At 43.2% G+C, this 20,510-nt stretch overlaps 1 protein-coding gene across 14 annotated transcripts in view; it reads left to right on the top strand.

The window, feature by feature from the left end:
- The window catches only part of CSGALNACT1 (chondroitin sulfate N-acetylgalactosaminyltransferase 1), a 342,149-nt gene that overhangs the window by 165,393 nt on the left and 156,246 nt on the right, over positions 1-20,510 (top strand). Inside the window, exon 1 of one of the 14 annotated variants that reach the window (XM_044751084.2) lies at positions 7,807-8,094. The exons of the other annotated variants lie outside the window; for them this stretch is intronic. The gene's annotated coding sequence lies outside the window, so the exon portion shown is untranslated. Of the gene's footprint in view, positions 1-7,806; positions 8,095-20,510 lie in introns of those variants that run through there. 14 annotated transcript variants of the gene reach the window in all.

Raw genomic sequence — 20,510 nt, 5'->3', positions numbered from 1 at the left:
ACGCAGACAATCTTTGAAATGAATGTTTTCACCTTACTGTCCTTTCAGGAAACTAGAGATTCCAGAGGAACCTGGAGAACTCTAGAGGAAACTAGAAACAACTCATGGAGGACAATTACGTCAGACCAATATTTCCCAAATTGTCCTTCAGAGAGTACTAATGCTACGGGATGCTTTTCCAAAGGACATACTTGTGACAAATAAGTTTGGAAAATACCATATATTGTATTCCTCTCTTGCAGGGTACAATGCTCCTTGGTCTAGTGAAGGTTCTGGGAGTTTCAAAGTAAACACAAATGTTTGTTTTAACCTTGTGGTTCCCAGCTTTCTTCTCCACAAGGCCCTTTTCTGGCATTGCAGTTCCCAGCCTCTTTAAGAGCACTGTACTGCCACCCAGCCTGAGAAGTGCTGCCCTCGAGGGGACGACTCGGCTCCGAGTCTGCCTTGCCCCTGACAGTAGTCGCAGACTCAGCCAACGTTTCTCAAGCTTTGATTTGGAGCAGTAAAAAAGTACAGATGCCCAAGGCCCTCCCAGAGCTTCAGGTTGTGTGTGTCTGGGGTGGTGCCAGTTACCTACATTTTTCACAGGCTCTGCAGGTGGTCTTGTATATTCTAGACGGCAAGAGTCACTCTGCTTGAGGAGATTTCTGAGTTCTCTTTCTTTTCTCTACGGTTGCAGTAGGAGTCTCCACATCACAACTGTTTTTGATCTTGGGCAGGTTTCTTCAGGGAATTGGTTTCTTGTTGAAAGGAAACTGCTGCGACTTTGCGGCCTAGCAGTCCCCCGCTCCGGGCGCTCCCTGCTGCTGTTGCCTGGATGCGGGCACCACTCCGCTGCAGGTGTGGCCCTGGAGGTTGCTGAAGGGGCCCAGGGAAGTGGTGAAGAGGGGAGCGCTGTCGAGGGTCCCGTTCCGGAGCTCCTGAATGTGGCTGCTGCTCAGCCCTGGAACTTGCTTTCTCAATAAGCAGATAATTTGATAACGTGGAGGCCGGTCTGACATTCTCTTGGAGCAATGTTCTCTGTTATGTTCTTCTCATCTTCTACCTCGTGGCCTAACGTCTTCTGGAATCTCTGCTCCTCTGCGTCATGCCATGAGAATCCAGGCAGGAATAGCTCAGTAAGATTGGGAGGTTTTTATAGTAACTAGTCAGGGAATTGATACAGGGATGGTGAAGAGGTGTGGTGCAGCCACAGGCTGTGCTAGTGGACTCTTCCAGAAAGGGCCCAGGTGAGCACACAGGACGCTGAAACCAGGTCAGAGGCTACTGGGTCTACCTGTGCTGCAAAGGTGGTGTCATCGCCTGTGGGCAAGGCCCCTGCAGCTGAGTCAGAGGCAGGGAAATCAAGGCTGTCTTCCTGTGGTTGACAAGGTGCTCTGATGAGGGTTGTCTGTGCCTTTTCTTCTTCAGTCACATGTGGGCACTAGCCTTGCCACAGAAATTATTCCAGCAGTGACCAGAGTGTAAATTCGAAAGGAAAGCAGCCGCCCTCCTGGGAGTCTGTGGCTGGAGGAGAGAGCCTTCGCCGGTCTGGCTCTCGGTGCGGCAGTGACTCGCCTGAGGGTGCGCCTGAAGAAAAGAAAGGGGACCAATTTCTGCATAGCGTTCAAGCACTTCGTAATCTATTTTACTTCCAGAATCCCCTCATTTGTTCCTGACAGCAGTCCTGGGAAGTACTTCCTGTTATTTCTTTAAATAAACATGAGACATGGAGGCTCCGAGTGATACAATAACTTGTCCAAGGGAATATGGCTTGAGAGTGACAGGGCTAGAGGTCAAATTTAAATCTGGTTGATTCAAAGTCCACTCTGATGTTCCCCAGACCCATCCTGCTGTACCCATGTTGGCCTTGCCATCACTCTTGCTTCCGAATAGCTTCTTTGCAGTTAAGCTGGATAACAAGCTCTTAAAAAAAGTACAGAGATCTCTTACAACACTTTATTGTTTACTATATACTGCTGTAGCCATGGAACTGAATGCTTTCTGTCACCTGCATTCTGGGACAGACTCAGAGGGAAAAGATTATGGCGGAAGAGGTTCACTCATTTTTCTCCACTGAGTATATTTGGATTATACCTCTTTTGATTTTATAAATAAGTGATCAGTTTTTGAATAAGCAACTAATAGTGTTCACCAGCAGTGTGTCTTATGTCTAGAATTTAGTGGCATTAGCTAAAATTTTATAATGGCGCAAAAAATTTCCTGGAGGAAATAGAATATCATTGTGTGATATCAAGTTAACGTTAGTAAAATAAATTTTAATCCAAGGTTAACTGTTAGCCTAAGCTTTCTCTTAATTCAAAATTCAAGCTAAGCCTTACTCTGTCAAAAAAGAATTACTCTATTTCAGCGCAGTTGGAAATTCTAATGCGAAAATCACCATAGACTTGCAAAAGCGCAGTGTCAGTGATGCTAACTGGCTCCGAAACTTAACTATGGAGTCACCAAGTGCCATTGCCTGGGGGCTTCAGATTTAGGGAACATAGGTCTCTCAAATGTTGGCTCTGCACGGTGATCATTTAATGTGACTCTTAGGATCTACAGATGAAAAAGGTGCACAGGTGAGTGACCTTTCAAAGGTCGCAAAGCTGGCGGGTGGCGCACGTGGCTTCTCATTGTCCTGATAGATAGTGTTACTTTTAGTTGGAGTATTTTTGAGAAACCCTTTAGCCACGCCTGTTAATGTAGCAGACTACTAGGCTCGGCCCATTTGTGCTTCTTGTGTGTCATTTAATTAGAACAGAGCAGTGTAAACATACCCCAAAAGCTGCTGGCTGCGTAGAGTGACAGTTGTCAGTGTTTGGCCTCATTGGTTTTGAGTTCTTTCAAACCCAAAGTAAGAGTGAGTGGCCAACAGAATATGGAAGGCTTTGAAATTTTGTTCCAGTTTCTCAGTTACTGCGGGGCAATCATTGGTTCTTTCTTGGCAGTTTCAACCCAAATGTGGAGGCTCTGTGGCTAGTGTAGTGCAGGGTAGCAAGGAAGGTGACCGGAGAGTTCCAATAAGCTGAAACGGAGTACCTCCAAGCGAGCATATTTCCAAACAAGACCTAGAAACAAAGCCATTGGATTTATAGTGATTGATAATTTGAATGAACACCGAATGTTGCTCTCTTCTGTAATGTTGTTCTGAGTTATACTTGCTCATTATTATCAGAAAGGACAGAGAAATTTGGTAGACTGGTAAGTTTTGGGGAAAGGTCACTTAAAATGGCCTCAAATGACTTTTATGTTAATGTTAGACTGATGTGAAACCAGGTGTGCTCCCTAGTTTGCACTTGGTTCAGTGTAACTTAGAATTTTTTACTCCAAAGTATGTGTCCTTGTCTGTGTCTGCCTTCTGTAGTCTGATGTGGCTGTTGGCCCACTCCAGTGTTCAGGACTTCCAGCTGAGCAATCTTTTGAGGCATCTCCCTGCAGTGCCTGTTAAAATGGCTGCTTCTCTCTAGAGTGAGTATATTAGTTGAAACTTTACTACGAGAGAGAAAACCCAACTCTTACTGGCTCAAGCAGAAAAGGGAACGTATTGGGTTATATAAATATACAGGGGCAGCTGGCTTCTGGGATTCTTTGATTCAGGGACTCAGATTTATGATGGCTTCATTTTTAGGTAGTGGACAAGGCTACAGCATCTCCAGATTTGAGTTAGCTGAAGAGGGAACATGCTTCTCTCTCAAACTTCCCAGCAAGGCCCAAGACTGACTCTCGCTGGCTTTGATGGAGTCATGTGTCCAGCTCTGAACCCATCACTGTGCTGAGGGGTTGAATTACTTGGTTGACCAGGTCTTGGTTATGCCTATCACTCCTGAAGCCCAATGATTTCCTTCACACATGAGCTAGGGGAAATGTTGATTTTAGTAGATGCTCTCAGGCTCTTTAAATCAAAGTGTCAGGCCTTTGAGGGGAAGTGAGCAACAGGGGTTTCTTTCCTCAACCTGCATACTACAGTGTTGCTAATGTGCATTTCAGGTTTTGAATGGTCTAAGTAGTCAATCTTTCACTGAAAGTGTTGATTTTTTCCCCCATAAGTTTCTTCTGTTGGTTTCTCTGAGTCATCTTTGAAAACTTTAACCATATTCTTCCATTGTGCTATCATTCACCAGGACAGTGTAGAAAATCCCAATAAACAAGGATGCATAGTCAGTTGCGATGCCTAGTAACAGCCATGGCCTCTTGTGACAGGGCATGCATGTTTTCAAGCCTTGTTTTTCTCTCCCAGGATTTCCAGGACTCATTTGGGTAAGAGCTCAAAGAGAGCCTGGGCTGGTAGATTATCATCACAAATTTATCTTTAAGTTTTTGCATCTGATTTCTTTTCCTGTTAACCAAGATGAATAATTTTCTAAGTTATTTGAAAAATCAGAATAAATTTATGAATCCTTTGAAATTATGATGAGCTCACCTCTCTTAAATATCTACAATAGCAGGTTTCTATGTGTTAAGAGATCAGTCTCACTACACCAGAATAATAACTCATTTTAATTCTCTACTTTATGGGCCTTGGGTTCCTGGAAAGTGAAATTACTGATACTCGTTAGCTGATGCATTTTTATATTCATTTTAGAAGTTAGAGAAACATCAGACTTCAATAAAAATCTTTACTCTTCATAGAATGACAGGTTTTAAAACCAAAAAAAAGAGAAAAGAATTTATATGTCACAATTGATACCTTGCAGAATTCTGCCCCAAATTAATAAAAACTTTTAACTTTGGGACTTTAAGATGGTATTATCTGACCTTTTATCTTTAGTTTCACTTAATAGCAAAGAGGGTAAGAGCGGCTATCAAAACTCCATAATTGAGCGTGAAACTGAGAGTCAGGCGTAAATATACTGTTTCCATCTGCCGTTACTGCTGCCTCCTCCAGAGCCTGGCTGCTTCTTAGGCCTTCTCCTCATAGTTGTTTTTCAGCAGTGTTGCTGTGATGGGCTTTAGGGTGTATAAATATACGGAAATATATATATATATATAAAGATATTTCGCCTAATTGTGGTTCCTGGAGCTTCTTGGATCTGTGGCTTGATACCTTTAATCAGTTTTGGAAAACTCTTGGTGACTATTTCTGCAGCTTCTTTCTCCTCTTTTCTCCCCTTGGGATTCCAACTATATGTGTTAGTTCTTTTATAGATGTCTCATGTGCCACTTAAGCTCTTTTCTGTATTTTCAGGTCTTTTCTTTCTCTCTGTGCTTCTATCTGGATATTTCTAGTGACATCTCTTTCAATTTCAAAAACTCCTCTTGTGCTGTGTCTAAACTGCTGTTAAACCCATTGATTGGATTTTTAATTTTAATTACTATATTTACATTTGATTCTTGTACATAGATTTCAGGTATCTGATAAAATTCTCCATCTTTAATTTATTTTCTTGAACATATTAATTATAGTTATATTAAAATTTCTTTTTTTTTTTTTCCGAGGAAGATTAGTCTTGAGCTAACATCTGCTGCCAATCCTCCTCTTTTTGCTGAGGAGGATTGGCCCTGAGCTAACATCTATGCCCATCTTCCTCTACTTTACATGTGGGACACCTGCCACAGCATGGCTTGATGAGTGGTGCATAGGTCTGCACCTGGGATCCGAACTGGTGAGCTGCAGGCCACCAAAGCAGAGTGTGCAAACTTAACTGCTATGCCGCTGGGCTGGCCCCTTAAAATTTCTTTTTGATATTCGTAATAGCTAGATCACCTAGATATTACACCTAGAGTCTATATGTTATTTGTTCCCTTAGCTTTTGGTCATTTGTTCTTGTTTCTTGTCATGCTTTGTGATTTTTCGTTAAGTGCCTGACACTGTGCGTGAAGATTTCTAGGGTCTCTGGACGCTGTTATCTTCCTCCCGAGAAGGTTTAATTTTTATCTTGCAGGCACTAGGGTAAAGCTCTTCGTCTACATGCAGTCAATTATGATGATTAGGGTGGAATTTCAGGCTGATGTGTTTCTGCTTCCCTGACTCCTGAGGCATTTGGCAATCAAGGCTTTGGAAAGGAAACCAGGGCTGAGCTTAGAAAGAACAGCTGAGTGGAGTGTGAGGCAGAAGTCAGCCTGAGGACCTGAGAGATGAGAGAGTGGAGACACTTGGCTGAGCAGGGCTATAGGGAGGTGTGTAACAGTTTTGAGTCAGTATCTCTCTCTCACACACGAATGTAAGTTCATAGATAATGCAGAGATGGTGGAAGTGCACTGCAGTTCTGCGGAACAGAATCTCTTCATATTGCTCGTGTATTGGAGCACAGGCTAAGCTACCAACAAATACAGTGACTTAAATAAAAGTTATTTTTTTCACTTAAAGTCCAGAGGTGATGGTTCACCCTAAACACAAGAGAGGCGGGACAATAAATGTCTTCTTCCTTGGGGCCACAGGATCATAGGCAGTTGAGTCCTACACAAAGGAAGGGTGTACACAGACACAGAGTCCCAGAGCCCGAAAAATGCCCACTGCAGTGGGTTATCCAAAAGTCCTCTCGTCTGGCTGTGTGCTGGCCTGGCTTACATAATAGGGCTGGGATTTTGAGAAAGATAACATTAGAAATTATGATGAAATGTTATTTTAAAGGCCAGTGGCGGAGTGACTAGGTAGGGAACTAGAATCCAAGATCAGCATCTGCATCCTGCATGCTGTCTTCTGCCTCACGGTGGCCCATGCACGCACCTGCACCTGATCCAGGAGTGTTGTGGCTGATCAGGAACCTGTACCAGCCCGTCGGCTAAGTGAAAGCAGGATATGGCCATGCACAATCTTTTCCACTGCTCCATTCAGTGCAGCCACGCCTATAGGATCCACTTATCTTGCGTGCCAGCCAGCTCTTTATTTTACTTTCGAATTAGCTGTGGCAGCGGGCTGGACTCCCATGATGCCAGTGGTTTCGTTCAGTCATTGGCTGCGAGTGCTCCAGGAGCTGGGAGTCCTCTCAGCCACCTCTCTCATTTTCTAGTCACAGGCACAAAGTCTTAACTCCAGCGTCAGCTCCAGTTTCTTGCTCAAGGCAGACAGCCGGAAAGTGGCAGATCCTGTACCCAAATTCATTCCTTGTGATTTCAAAGCCATTGGGAGTGTGTCTTATTTGCCTTCAGATTTTCTTTGCCTGGCATGGTAACCTGATACCTAATAGGTGCGATGGAGTGGTGGGAAGTGCTAATTGAGATCCTTTCTGCCTCTCCCCCAGCCTCACCAGCAGAGCTAGGATCCTGTTGAGAGCAAATCACAAGTTCTCCAAGGCCCAATACAATCTTGACTTTATTTCTAGGTGCAAGAAGGGGCACTACTTTGTCAGATTTTTACTAGTGACGGGTAAGACTAGACGGGAGATAGAGAAAGAGAGGGGGGCTGTGTAGTCTTTGTGAATAAAGGCTGCTCCTTCTCCTTCCCAACGTAGATCAGAGAGGCTCAGGGGCCTTGCAGGTCACCATGCTTCTGAGCGGCGGGGGAGGAGGGGGGGCACAAAGATTGCTCATATAATTCTTGGGGTACACAAGAAACGAAGACTACTCGTGTGTTCTCTTACTGGATGTCTTCTGAGCTGCAGGACTTGCTGTCCTGCCCCACTGCAAACGGGGCACAGAGAAGAGGGAAAAGGGGGAAAGGGAGCACACGGTGTGCAGTTGGTGGTAGCAGTTAAAGGGAAAAATAAAACCACTGTGTTTATTACTCAATCTGTTGAGCCTCTGGCCACTCTGATTACAGAGGAGAGGTGTAATGGAATTTTAAAATTGCATTCTCCACCAGGGATCCAAATTCAATAGACATGTAAGTTGGCAGACGAGGCAGTTTTGAAAACCAGCCCCACCACTCTAAACTGGTTAGACTGTGGGGAGGAGAGAGGATTTTGGACACAGCCGGCCTTCTTACCCCACACCTCGTGGGATGGGGCGGGGCTCCCCAGAGCAACAATTGTGTGGCTGGATGGCTGGAGGGCACTGTACAGTGTGGCTCCTGAACCTCAGGTGGCCAGAGATGGGCTGGCTGTGGCCTTGGGCTTTGATGTTGCCATCTGCCTGCCCAGCAGCGTTAGTTGAACCAAGAGAGGCTAACTGGTTGTTGCCTGTGCACCAGTGGTGAGCCGCACGAGGGCAGCGTGTCTTCTCGGGTTCTGTCTGGTAAGTTGGGCCACACAGAGGCCCCCTGGAGAAACAGGCTGGAAATAGATGCCAGATTCCAAGGGGTTGTGGAGGTTAAGGGCGCTGAGATACATTCCCCCAGGTCGAGGCACCTGGAGGAAAGAGGTTTCCAGCAATGAGATCTCCCAGGAACCCACTGAAGCAGCTGTGCAAGGAAGAGAACGGGGTGCCGGCTTGTGATGGAGCCAGCTTAGTCAGAACTTTCGTGTTCCCTTTTCCTCCTCCTTGCTTATGTCCCAACACCTGAGGGGATCAGCAGCTGTAAAGAGGAAAGCCTGAGCCACTCCCTGCCCAAGACTGTGGGTCTGAAACCAGCCTCGCCCTGAATCAGATGTGGAGTATTGATTATTAAAAGGGACTGGGAAGTCTAACCTCCAAATTAGGATTGTTTTATGACTTGAAGGGACTCTCAGTTACCTAGGAGTGAACAGAAAGGACCTGGCACCTGCCCAAGTTTTTGTCCGGAACACGGGAAGGCCACCTTGGATGGAGTTTTCCAAGGGCAGAGGGAGTTGTGTTGTTTTGGTCACTTGTGTAGTCGTGCTTGTTCGACATCCTGCTTGCTCAGACAGTCGATATTTGGATGAAGGAGTGGGTGAGGGCTCATTTGCTGGGCACGGCTAGGTGAGCAGAGCGTGAACCCAGCTGACTTCATCTTTTGCATGTCTTGAAGTCAAAGCGAAACCTCAGAGTACTGCCGCTGTGGGAGTGTATCTGCTGCTGGGGTGCACACTCACTTTTTGTTCATTTCATCCTTTAGCCTCTGTGTGTTTCCCGTTTACTGCCACTTCCACAGGTCGGAACAAGCACCGTGTTACCCTGCATCCCTTGTATTGTCTGCTTGCTTTCTAAATATGATTTTAAGGACCGTGGCAGTTTTTTTGAGAATTATTCAACTATATCTCATTTCAGGTTTTTTATATTAACTGAGACAGAATGAAAAATAATATCTTTTGTCTTTTATGGATGGCCATGAAAATCTTCAGTGTGAATTGTCATAAGTGACCCTGAATAATAAAACATTAAGTTGTCTAAATTTTTAATAGTGCCATTTTTGGCATTTGCTATCCAGTTTCCTTCTTTTTTGGTAGGAAATATGTCTTGCAACATTCTCCACCCAAAGGGTAAAATTATTTATTTGGAGTTGGGTAAATAGAATTAGTTTGAACTACTGGAGTAATTTATTATGTTTGCTGAATGACAGCTTTTTCTCTGTGAGTACCATGTGCACAGAGAGGGAGTCTTTCGCTGGCCAAAGAGGACTCTGTCCGTGTGGTGCTGGACCTTCACATCAGGGAGGCTAGCTTCCCAGAAGGGGCTCTTGAAACTCGTTGCTTTCTTAACTTCCTGTGTTAACCTATTCTGAAAATTACTGTGATTTTTCTCTTAGAATTAGTGTTGAGCCTAAAATACTACTGTTCTTTCACTGCGTCGTCTCCATGAAGAATGACAAGAAAGGGAGAACATTAATGGCATGAATTTTAAAGTTTTCCTCCCTTTCATCAAAGGAGATAAAATTTTGTAACAGATAACATTCAGATTTTCTGGGGAAGTGCTCTGCAATGCTATGAGGATGGGGAGATGGGGCTCTAAAATTAAAAAAGCGTGAGAAAACATGATCATTTTTTAAGGGGAAAGATTTACGTTTTTGTTGTTGTTGCTGATGTTTTTCCAGTTGACTGGCAGATTTTACTGTTTCAATATCAGGAAAACGCTTGATGGTGGATGGTTTTCTCTAGCCATTTAAAATCTGAAATTATGATGTGGTAGATGATGAATGTGTTCCCGTTCATGTGGTAAGTTGGCTAAAGGGAAGAAATAACATAATGAATTGTTTGTTGGTGAAAATAAAGCAGGCAGTTTTAATCTAAATATTTTGAAATGAATCTAACTTACCTATCTAGGCCCCAGAGAAAACTTACAGTATCTTCTTCTGAGAAATTCAGATGTATCAGACATCAGCTTTTCAGGTAGTCATTGTCTGGTGGCAAAAAGGGCAAAGGTTGCTATTCCCATTTTGCTGACGGACAGTAGGTTTGCTTAGTGCTCTCTGAATCAAAGTCAGTGGCTGACACAGCTGAGGCCGTTTTCCATGGGCTTTGGCTGAGAAACCTGAAGTTAATGCCTTTCTCTGTGGCTTTTCAATAGAATTTTAAAAAATATTGGCAATTTTCATCTGGAATTACTTAAAAAAAGACTCCTTGCTGTTTTAAACATTAACTTAAAATATGTTTAGTGCCTTTTTAGTGCAAATGCCATATTAGCCACGTTAGCCAGTGGAGGAAGAGTGGCAGCTGACAGTGCCTTTCCCTGTTCTGGTTTCGGACTGCTGTCCATTGCCTTTTGTCCTTCCACCATATGGCCACCACACTTAGTCAGGGATAGTTCTCAGGTGCCTCCCACTGTAGATTTCTATGGCTCCCTGAATAACAGGTCTTAGGTAGGGACTGGCTCATGTAAGTCAGAGGGTTTAGCTGATGAGCGTCTTATGTGTATCGAATGTAGAGCTTCGAGAACCAGCGTTCTCTCTGTACGTGTCTTCTTAAACTGTAGAACCCTCAGGGATAGCGTGAGCCTCTGCCTTAAGTCCTGTTGAGACCCTTCAGTTGGGAAGCTGGAGGTGCTCCTGCTTTCTGTGCCTGTCCTCAGTACCTCTTGCTTCCCACTTATGTCTGGGCTTTGATTAGGGCTCCTTCAGCTGTTAATGAGGAGCAAACCATTGAGACAGGTGGGACGGCTTATAGATCTGTGTAGGGGAGGGGGTGCTTTCCTTATTTGATTGGCTAAAGGGTCCTTTCAAGTGTTGAGGCATTCAAATTATAGCCAACAGCATAAATATGTTGAAAGAAAACTGGCTTCCCATAATTAAAGTAATTAAAACAAATATTAAGCATTGGAAAACAGCCAACATTTTTTTCTTTTTTACCGTTTTAATGAGGTATAATTTATGTACAGTACACAAATCTTAAGTGCACAGCTCAGTGAAGTTTTACATATGAACATATTCAAGTAATCACCACACACATCAAGATTCAGAACCTGCCAGAAAAGCCTCCCTATCCACCTCTCTCTCACACTTAATACTCCCTCCCCCAAAGGTAACTGCTGTCCTGATCTCTAATCTAATCTAGGATTGTGGATTAGATTTGCCTCTTTTGGATTTAATTTACATGGTGTCATAAGGTAAGTACTCCTTTGTGTCTGGCTGCTTTCACTGTGCTTGAGATTGGCCTATGTTGCTGCATAGAGCAATGGTTTGTTCCTTTTTATCGCTGTGTAGTCTTCCATTAGATGGATATACTACAGTTTATTTGTCCATTTTACGATTGATGGTCAATTTGTATTTTCTAATTCTTGGCCGCTATGAATAAAGCTTCTTTGAGATCCTTGTACGTGTTTTCTGGTGGACGTGTCTGTTCTTGAATTACTCGGTCATAGAGTAGGCCCATGTTTATCTTTAGAACACATTAATAAACAGTTTTCCAAATTGGTGTGTCACTTTAGACTCCCACCAGCAATGTTTGTAAACTCCACATCTTTGTTGATACTTGGTATTGGCAACAGCCAACTTTTCACATAAAAAAAATGCTACCTCTAATTTTGAAGTATAATTTTTATATCCTCAGAAATCAGTTACTTGTTTTTAAGTGAATTTTTAATTCACCAAGTGGTATTATTGAGTACCTATTGGGTTCAAAGTGCTGCACTGTTCTCTGGGGTCTGTAAGAGAATGAAACATATCCCCTGCTTTCATGAGTTTACCATATTTCACTAGGGTGCCACAGAGAATAGGCCATCCACAGTGTAAGTCAGGATACGATGAAATGCCATAATCAGTAGTCTCTCAAACATGTCTTGACAGCAGGACCATGTCTTCGGCTAAACTGTCGAGTGCATTATGCTTGTCTCTAGCATCTTTTCACTTTTCCTTTAGCTCTGTAATGTCATTAACTCTGACCTTTCCAGGATGCCTCACTGTGCCACCGCATCTGGCTGATGCTAGCACTGTGTACTCCAGATCTGTCTCCCTAAAAGTACTTGCCTTTTCCTCTACATTATCAAATTCATTCCCCGGGATCTTGCATATGAGTCAGGCAAATTAAGTGTGGTGTTAAAATTGGATAGTGGCTCATTTCTGTTACCTCCTCCAAGAAGTATTTTCCTTTTAAAAATGGATTCCAGGAGACATAGTGTCTTAGCTCAAAGGAATTAACTGTTGATGCTTGGATTTTTGATGTTAGGCTAATGGTGACTTTTGAGCATTAACTGCTCAAAATATAAATATCGCATTAAGGGAAGCTGTCCATTTCACCTACACTTAAAGGTAGCTTTACCAGTGGAATGACTGAAAAATAAGGCAGACATTTCAAATCATTTCAATGCAAGGATGAATTGACCCCAATATATATCCATTGGTTTGGATCACTTCATTCTAAGTGTATTGGCTGAATAGAACCTCAGATGTGTTGAAGTTTTATATATATCCATAAAATGCCACTTTAGATATTGTATTCCAACAGACTTTTCTGTGTACTCATTATAAAATTAAAAGACTTAAAGTCTTTTTGTTTTTCACTGTTAATGTAGTACTTTGTGTAGAAATTCAAATGTTTCTTCAATGTTTTGTTAAGACATGGGAAAATGATAAGAATTCTGGTCCACCATCAGAATATACATTGTACCTGTCTGATCAGAATTCTTATATAGCACATCAGGATACCTCTAGATTTCAAAAGCCGTTGTTTGAATGGGACAATATGGTGATAATTATGTCCAATTTATTTTCTTTCATTTGTTGCAACTAAAACCTGTTCACACACCTGAATTACTTTTAGAAAACTCAGTAAAGTTGTATTATTTTCCTAGTATAGGTTTGGCACATCTCTTGTTAAATCTATTCCTAGGTACTTTACATTCTTGATGATATAGTCAATGGTATCTTTTTTTAATATTTCATTTTCTAACTGTGCTGGTATATTGAAATACAATTGATTTTTCATATTGAATTTTGTATCTAGCAACCTTGTTAAACTTTCTTATTAATGCTAATATTTCATATGTGCTTTCTTTTGGATTTCCTACATATATAATCACACATCAGTAAATAATGGCAATTTTATTTTCTTTCCATTCCTTATAATTTTTATTTCTTTTTCTTGCCTTAGTGCATAGGCTTGGATCTTGAGTACAGTGTTGAAGGGAAGTGGTGGTGGTGGGCATCCCTTTCTTATTCCTGATCCCAAAGGTAAAATGTTTAACATTTCACCAATAAGTGTGATGCCTGTTGGAGAGTTTTTCTAAATACTCTTCACCAGTTTAAGAAAGTTGCCTCCTATTCCCAGCTGTTAAGAGTTTTTATGATTAGATGGTGAATTTTATCACACATTTTGTCTTTGTCTATCAGACTGTCTCTTTAATGGGAAGATGGCAATATTGACCCACACTCATTAAGACATAATCTTTTAGATTGTTTGATGTTACCCGGGATGAGTTCCAGGCACATCCTTTCACTTTCTTTCTTGGCTAATTGATGCTGGAAGAGTTGATCTTTACAGTTGCCTAAGGCTTCCTTTGTGCTGGTGGAAATTTGGTTCTGAGCAAGAACCCACTCATTATCATCACAGTTCATTCTGGGTTTTTGTTTTGTCATTTTTTCCCCCATCAAACCTAGGCTTGAGGCTTCTCAGTTGAAATAGTCTGTACCTCAACCCCATATTTTGCCATTAGCCCTAAAGGTGACCAAGTGTTTGCATTGAATCAGAGAAAACTCACCCATTACTAGAAGAAGAAAGCAGAGTATGGGTAAATTGAGAATATTGTACTCATCCTTCTATAGGCAGCACTTTTCTGTGCAAAGGGCTCTAAGCCAGAATTGAGATACCTAAAGTCTTCCTGGCTCTCATGGCAAGGGCCTCACCCTCATGAGCCTTTGTGTTCCCATCCCTGGAATTAGGGTTGGCACTAAATAATCTTCAAGGGCTATTTTAACTGTAAGACTCTATGAATCTTTGAGGGGTAGCCCATTATCATCCTTTTATACATTATCCCTATAACCCTGAGAGAATCAAGAATTTTAATCAGGGGCTGGCCCGGTAGCGCAGTGGTTAAGTTCACACGTTCTGCTTCTCGGTGGCCCAGGGTTCACCGGTTTGGATCCCAATGTACAAGCGGACATGGCACCGCTTGGCAAAAGCCTTGCTGTGGTAGGCATCCCATGTATGAAGTAGAGGAAGATGGGCATGGATGTTAGCTCAGGGCCAGTCTTCCTCAGCAAAGAGAGGAAGATTGGCAGTAGTTAGCTTAGGGCCAATCTTCCTAAAAAAAAAAAAAGAATTTTAATCATATTTTCAGATGGGAAACTACCTTGCAGAGATATTAAGTGAGTGGTTTCAAACCATGAGCATGCAGCCCCTGTTCTAGATCTGTCCTGCAAAATGGAAATTGAATATATTTAAATTATGCTTATTTAAGATGTAAATGTTAAAGAAATTTATTTACTTTGAAACAAAAACTTGTTTTTGATAGCTGTCAAATTTCTTGTACCATGCTTTTCGTAATATCTAGCACATATTAATGATCGATTAAGCGTGTATTAGTTTCCTGTGGGTGTTGTAACAAATGACCACAAACCAGGGAGCTTAAAATGAGAGAAATTTGTTCTTTCACAGTTCTGGGGGCCAGAAATCTAAAATCAAGGTGTTGGCAGGGCTGTGTTCCCTCTGAAGGCCCTAGGAGAGAATTCAACCCTTGCCTTTTGTAGCTTCTGGAAATTCCAGGCATTTGCTGGCTTTTGGCCACATCCCTCCATCTCTGCTTATGACCACGTGGCCACCTCCTCTTCTGCGTCAGAGCTCCCTCTACCTCTCCTATAAGGATGCATGGGATTGCCTTTCCAGCCCACCCGCATAATCCAGGATAAGCTCTTCCTCTCAAGGTCATTAACTTAGTGACCTCTTTTGCCATATAAGGTAAGAGTCACTCTTTTGACTTGTAAGATAATATTCACGGGTCTAGGGATTGAGATGTGGATGTATCTTTTTGGAGACCACCATTCAGCCCACTAAAAAGTAGAAGCTATTTTCTAGTGATGATGATTTTCTCAATATAACTAGAATGGACATTTAAAGACTAGGTCATCCTTGAATTTCTTTAATGTAGGAATAGAGTTGCTTGTACTTTTAATACCCAAAAAGTGGAGCTAGAGAACCTAATATTCAAATATCTCTCTCATTTATCCTTTGAACTGTTTATTTTCACTAAAACTGATTATTGGAGGACCTTGAATTTGGAAAATGTCTGTAACAGCCTGATTATATGTGAATGTCATAAATGTAGATTAAAAGATTTAATTTAAAAAATGTACCTTATGTTGATGCAGGTGGTACTTGTGGCCTGGCAAGTGGACAGTCATGCTGTGTCGCCGAGAGAGGTGACAGTCTATGCTAGAGGAAATGGATGGATACTTTATTTTAAACTTACTCACTCTAGGGGTCAGATAGACTGGTAATTTTTTGATATGATGTTTATCAATTTTAGAACTTGTCTGAAAGTTAGATTTTAGTGTTTAAAGTAATACTTAATTCTATTCTCTCTATATAGGATAGGAAAAGGATATTTTTCAGTAAGGATGACTATAGCCTTTAAAGTTTGGCCATATTTGTAACGTAATGGTTATTTGCAGTTCCTGGAATGGAATGGATGCATGGAGTTTCTTCTCTGTGCAAAGCACAGCATGGTGTGATGGATGGAGGTGACCTGGATGTGTTCACTCGCTTGTCACTCATTTAGTCAACACATATTTGCTGAATGCCTGCTGTGTGCTGGGCACAGTTCTAGGAGCTGGGGAGACTGTGATGGACAACACAGAGAAGGATTTCACTTCCATGGAGTTTGTGTGCCAGTGGGGAGAGTGGGCAATGAGTGGACAAGAGCACTCTTAGAGAGTCATGAGTGCTGTGCAGAGAATTAGGATAAGACATGCTACAGAGTGACAGTGGCTTCTTTTGATTGACTGATCCAGGAAGACCTCTCCGAGGAGGTGATATTTAAGATGAATTTGGATCAGATACGAGGGTGCGAGCCTTATGGGTGGGCTAGATGGGGTTCAGAAACATACAAGGAATGAGAACAGCTTTTGCAAAGGCCCTGAGGCAAGAATGAGCTTGACCTCTTTGAGCAACCAAAAAATGAAGCATAGTGAGTGAGAGGTCTGTGGGGGGAGATCAATTTGGAGAGGGAGTCAGGGCCTGTCACTCAGTTCTGTGGTCTCAGCCAGGCTTCACACTGGAAATGTCCATAGGGACTTTAAAAACTTACCTTAGACAAATTAAATCTGAATCTTTGAGGCTGGAACTGGCATCCATTTTTGTTGCTGTTGTTTTTTCCTTTTGTTCTGTTCCCAAGGGAATCCTAACCTAACGTGAAGCAGCATGGTAATTCAGTGTTTGGCAAAGGTAAGGAATATTTCTTTTAAAATCAGTGGAATGTCAGTGGAGTCCTTTAACACAGGGAACGTATGATCCACTTTTTAAAAGGTCTTTCTGCCTCCTGCGTGGAGAAGGGGTTCGAGTGGTGCAGAGCTGGAGCAGGGGACCCACCGGGAGGCTGTGATCCCAGGAGCTGGCTGTGGTGCGGGGCTGGAGAGAGGTCGTCGGTTGGGCCAGATTCTGGAGGCAGTGCTGACAGCTCTGCTGATGGATTGCAGATCGGGGGAGAGAAAGGAAGGCGTCACTGATGATTCCTAGCTTTTCAGTCAGGGCAGCCAGGTCCACGTACTGAGCCGGGGAAGCCCAAGGGAGGAGCAGGTTTGGGGAGGAAAATTAAGAGATTGGCTGTAGACATGTTAAGTGAAAGAAGTGCTTCAACCGAGGTTTAAGCAAAGTCTTGTGTGTACACAGAACACAGAGGATCAAATCAGGGTAGGGGAGCTCCCAGTGGAAGGACTATGATCTGAAGGAGCAGGTGTGTGGTGAGTGGAGCAGCGGAGACACGCCTTCCAGCTTCAGAAGGGGCCTCCGTGTGGAGCTGGGGTGGAGTCCTGCGGGAGGGCGGGCGGCTGGTGGGGGTCTGGGTGTGGGGAGCAGAGTGGCGGGGAAGAGGCTGAGAGGGTGGGCTGCAGGCCTCTGGGGGTTCTGCAGGAGGGCTCCACAGTCTGTGAGCCATGGGAGTTAGCGAAGATACCTGAGGCTTAGCGGGGTCTGAGCAGACTTATGGTTAGGAGATGTGGGCCGGTGACCCCGCAGAGGGATGAAGAAGCCAGTGGAGGTGGGGAGAGCACTGAGAAGGCCACCGTGATGAGTCGTGATAGAGCCCCCGCAGGAGGCCTGAAGCAGGGCAGGGCGGCGGGAAGAGCAGGGCTGGGTGGATTGGAGGAGATGGTGGTCACCGGGCTCTTGGATGATGACCGTTGAGGGTGGAGGGTGGGAGCAGTGAAAGGTGACTCCAGGTCATCTATAACTTGCTAGTTCCTTCTGTATGCTGAAAATGATTTTTTCCTTTTGTTTCTAAGTCGTTACTGTTCTGTGTAAAAGGGAACTTCAAAATAATTTTTTGGTGTGAGCATAAAGAATTGATATGCAATGAACAAGTCCATCTAATTAGAAAACATTCTTTAGATGACCATGCATGGCCTTTCAAAGTTGAAGATTGAATGGAACATCTTAAAGCCTGAGCTCCATTTGGTACGGCTCACAGGGTCCAGCTTCTCACTTGGCTGTGGGAAGACTGGGGGTCGTGGCGGACGACAGTGCTCAGAGACGCCACGGTAGCTCTCCTCCCCTGCAGCCCTCGTTTGCCCAGTGAGGCCTAGTGCATGCCCTGCGGGAGCTCAGCAAGAGCGGGGAGGAGGGCAGAGGCCTTGGGCAGAGGATGAGGGAAGGTCGAAGAGACTGTGGGATCAACAGTGAGAAATGTGGGACTTAGGGGGTCTCATGCTGGGATCCCTACCTCTCCCCAACCCGCCTGGTTCCTGCTGTGGTCCAGGAACCTCCTTGCCTCCTTGGTCTCTGCTGGCTTCTCTTCTCCTTGCAGCCATCTGTCGCTTCCAGTGGGCTTCCTCACCCTATTGGCTCGCTGCAAGCAGAATTAGCTTCACAGCTTTTTCTTTTTGCCCTTGGCCCTGCGATCGTTTCTAGCAACAAGTCATGGGCTCATTAAGTCCTTCTCCTTTGTGCTCCCTCCCCTCCCCCGCTTCTCTCTTTGCCGTTGTGAAGGAAGACGAGGCTTGACACATATCCTGGTCACTGGGCCACAGCACGATGGACTAAGTAAACTTCAGCAGCAGATTAAAGCGGCACTGGACTTGAAATTTCGCAGGCCCTGTGGTAGGAGGAGGCTGCCAAGTGAAGACCCGGTGGGGCTGAGAGGAGGTACTAATATATAGGGAGTAGCCTCTGTTGACGAAAATAATCCATAACCAATCTATAAATGAAAATTTGGGAGAGTTTATTCTGAGCTAAAATCTGAGGACCATGTCCCGGGCCTTTCTTCCTGAAGGAAGAAAGGGCACTGAAGAAGTGGGGTGCACAGAGTAGTTATATACCCCCAAACAGGATGTTTCACATAGGATTGAAATGTCCCTTTTACAATAGTTGCGAGACTGCTCTGTCGGCACAGCGATTGATGGACACAGCAGGGAGATTGCTGTCTCAGTGGACACAGCAGGGTGGCAGGTCTGCTGTCTTGAGCTGGGTGGTCACAGGTGAGCTGGATGGTCACAGGTGAGTGCAGCAATCAGTTCCTAGCCTAGGGAAAGATGCTTATCCGTAAGGAAATGCCAATGTGGGGGGAAGTTGCACCTTTATCTTAAGGCCATTTGTTCTGGCCATAGGAAATGTTTTAAAGCAGATATGCAATGCGTGCTCAATGGCCACAGTCAGGCCCTTTTTAGAAAAAACAAAGTCAGGCCGAATTAGGTGTATACCAAATGTCTTTCTCATATACTCCAATATATCCTATTGCTTGCCATTTCTATTTGTCACCTCCACTCTTATTTTTAGTCTGTTTCTTATCATTCTCCCATCTTACTGTGCTTATTTATGATGACAAAACATTTATCTAATATACCCCCAAATCGAGCTCTGGAATTTACACATTTATTTTCATTACAAAATATAGCAGGTGTACAAAGAAGTCCATAGACCATAAATGTTAAGTTAGTGAATAATTAGAAAGTAAACACCTGTGTAACCCAGGACATTGCCAGCCTTCCTGAAGCCTTCCATTGTCCCTTCCTCCTCCCACAGGTGACTACTCTTCTCATTTTTATGATAATAATTATGTTGCTTTAAAAAATGATCTCACCACTCTTTAAATAATATTATTTGGTTTTGCTTGTTTTTGAATTGTATGTAATGAGCCAGACTGTACATGTTCTTTTGTGTCTTGGTTCTTTGTTCTAAATTAGGTTGGTAGAATGTATATATTTTGTTGTCTGTAGCTGTGATCTGTTAAGTTTCACTGCCATATAGTGTTACATTGAATGAAAGCATGACATTGTGCCTCTCCACCTCTTAGGGTTGTTAGCAGTGTGGGGAATACAGACGAGGCAGCTGTGAAGATTCTTACGCCTGCATCCCAGTGCATGACAGCAGGAGTTTCTCTATCAGCCTAGAAGGAGAATTGCTGGCTTATGAGATATGCCTCTCCTCCCCTCTGCTGTGTTCCAAAATGGCCATATGTCCTTGCTAACACTTAGTATTGTCATATTTTTTTTTTTGTTTTGCTAAACAAGGGTGTGTGTTCGTATCTCTTTGTGGTTTTATTCTGCTTTTCTCGTTTTCAGTGAGGTTGATCACTTTTTCATTTGCGTATAGCCATGTGGATTTCCTCTTTTGTGAAGCAGGTCATTTTTCTGTTGTATTCTCTACCCATTTTGAATTGTTTGCAGAATTCCTTATACATTCTGGATCCTAGTCTTCTGAGAGTTATACATATAGCTAATCTCTTCTCCCACTCCGTTACTTGTTAATCTTTTAATTCTCCTTATGGTGTTTTTTGGTAGACAGAAAATTTAAATTTTTATGTAGCCAGATGTACAAATCATTTCCTTGATTATTTGTGCTTTTTGTGTCTTAAGACATCCTTCCCTACCCCAAAGTCAGGAAGATGTTTTCTATATTAAATTCTAAAAGCTTTTGAGTTTAGCCTTTCATGTTTAGGTCTGAAGTTTATCTGAAATAAGTTTTTATGTGTGGTGTCAGGTAAAGATCCAGATTAATTGCTTCTCTTATGGAAATACAATTGTCCCAGTTCCATTTATTGAAAAGACTCTCCTTTACACCTCTGTGATATATCACATATCCTTATAAGTGGGGGTCTGTTTCTGAGCATTCCAGGCAGTTCTGTTGGTCTATTCTATGCCGATACCATCCTGGTTTTATTACTGTGTCTTTTTA

The sequence above is a fragment of the Equus asinus genome, chromosome 27 (assembly GCF_041296235.1).
Source record: "Equus asinus isolate D_3611 breed Donkey chromosome 27, EquAss-T2T_v2, whole genome shotgun sequence".
NCBI classification, from domain to species: domain Eukaryota; kingdom Metazoa; phylum Chordata; class Mammalia; order Perissodactyla; family Equidae; genus Equus; species Equus asinus.
Note: the sequence above shows the minus strand (reverse complement) of the source record. Positions and strands in the feature narration are given on the sequence as shown.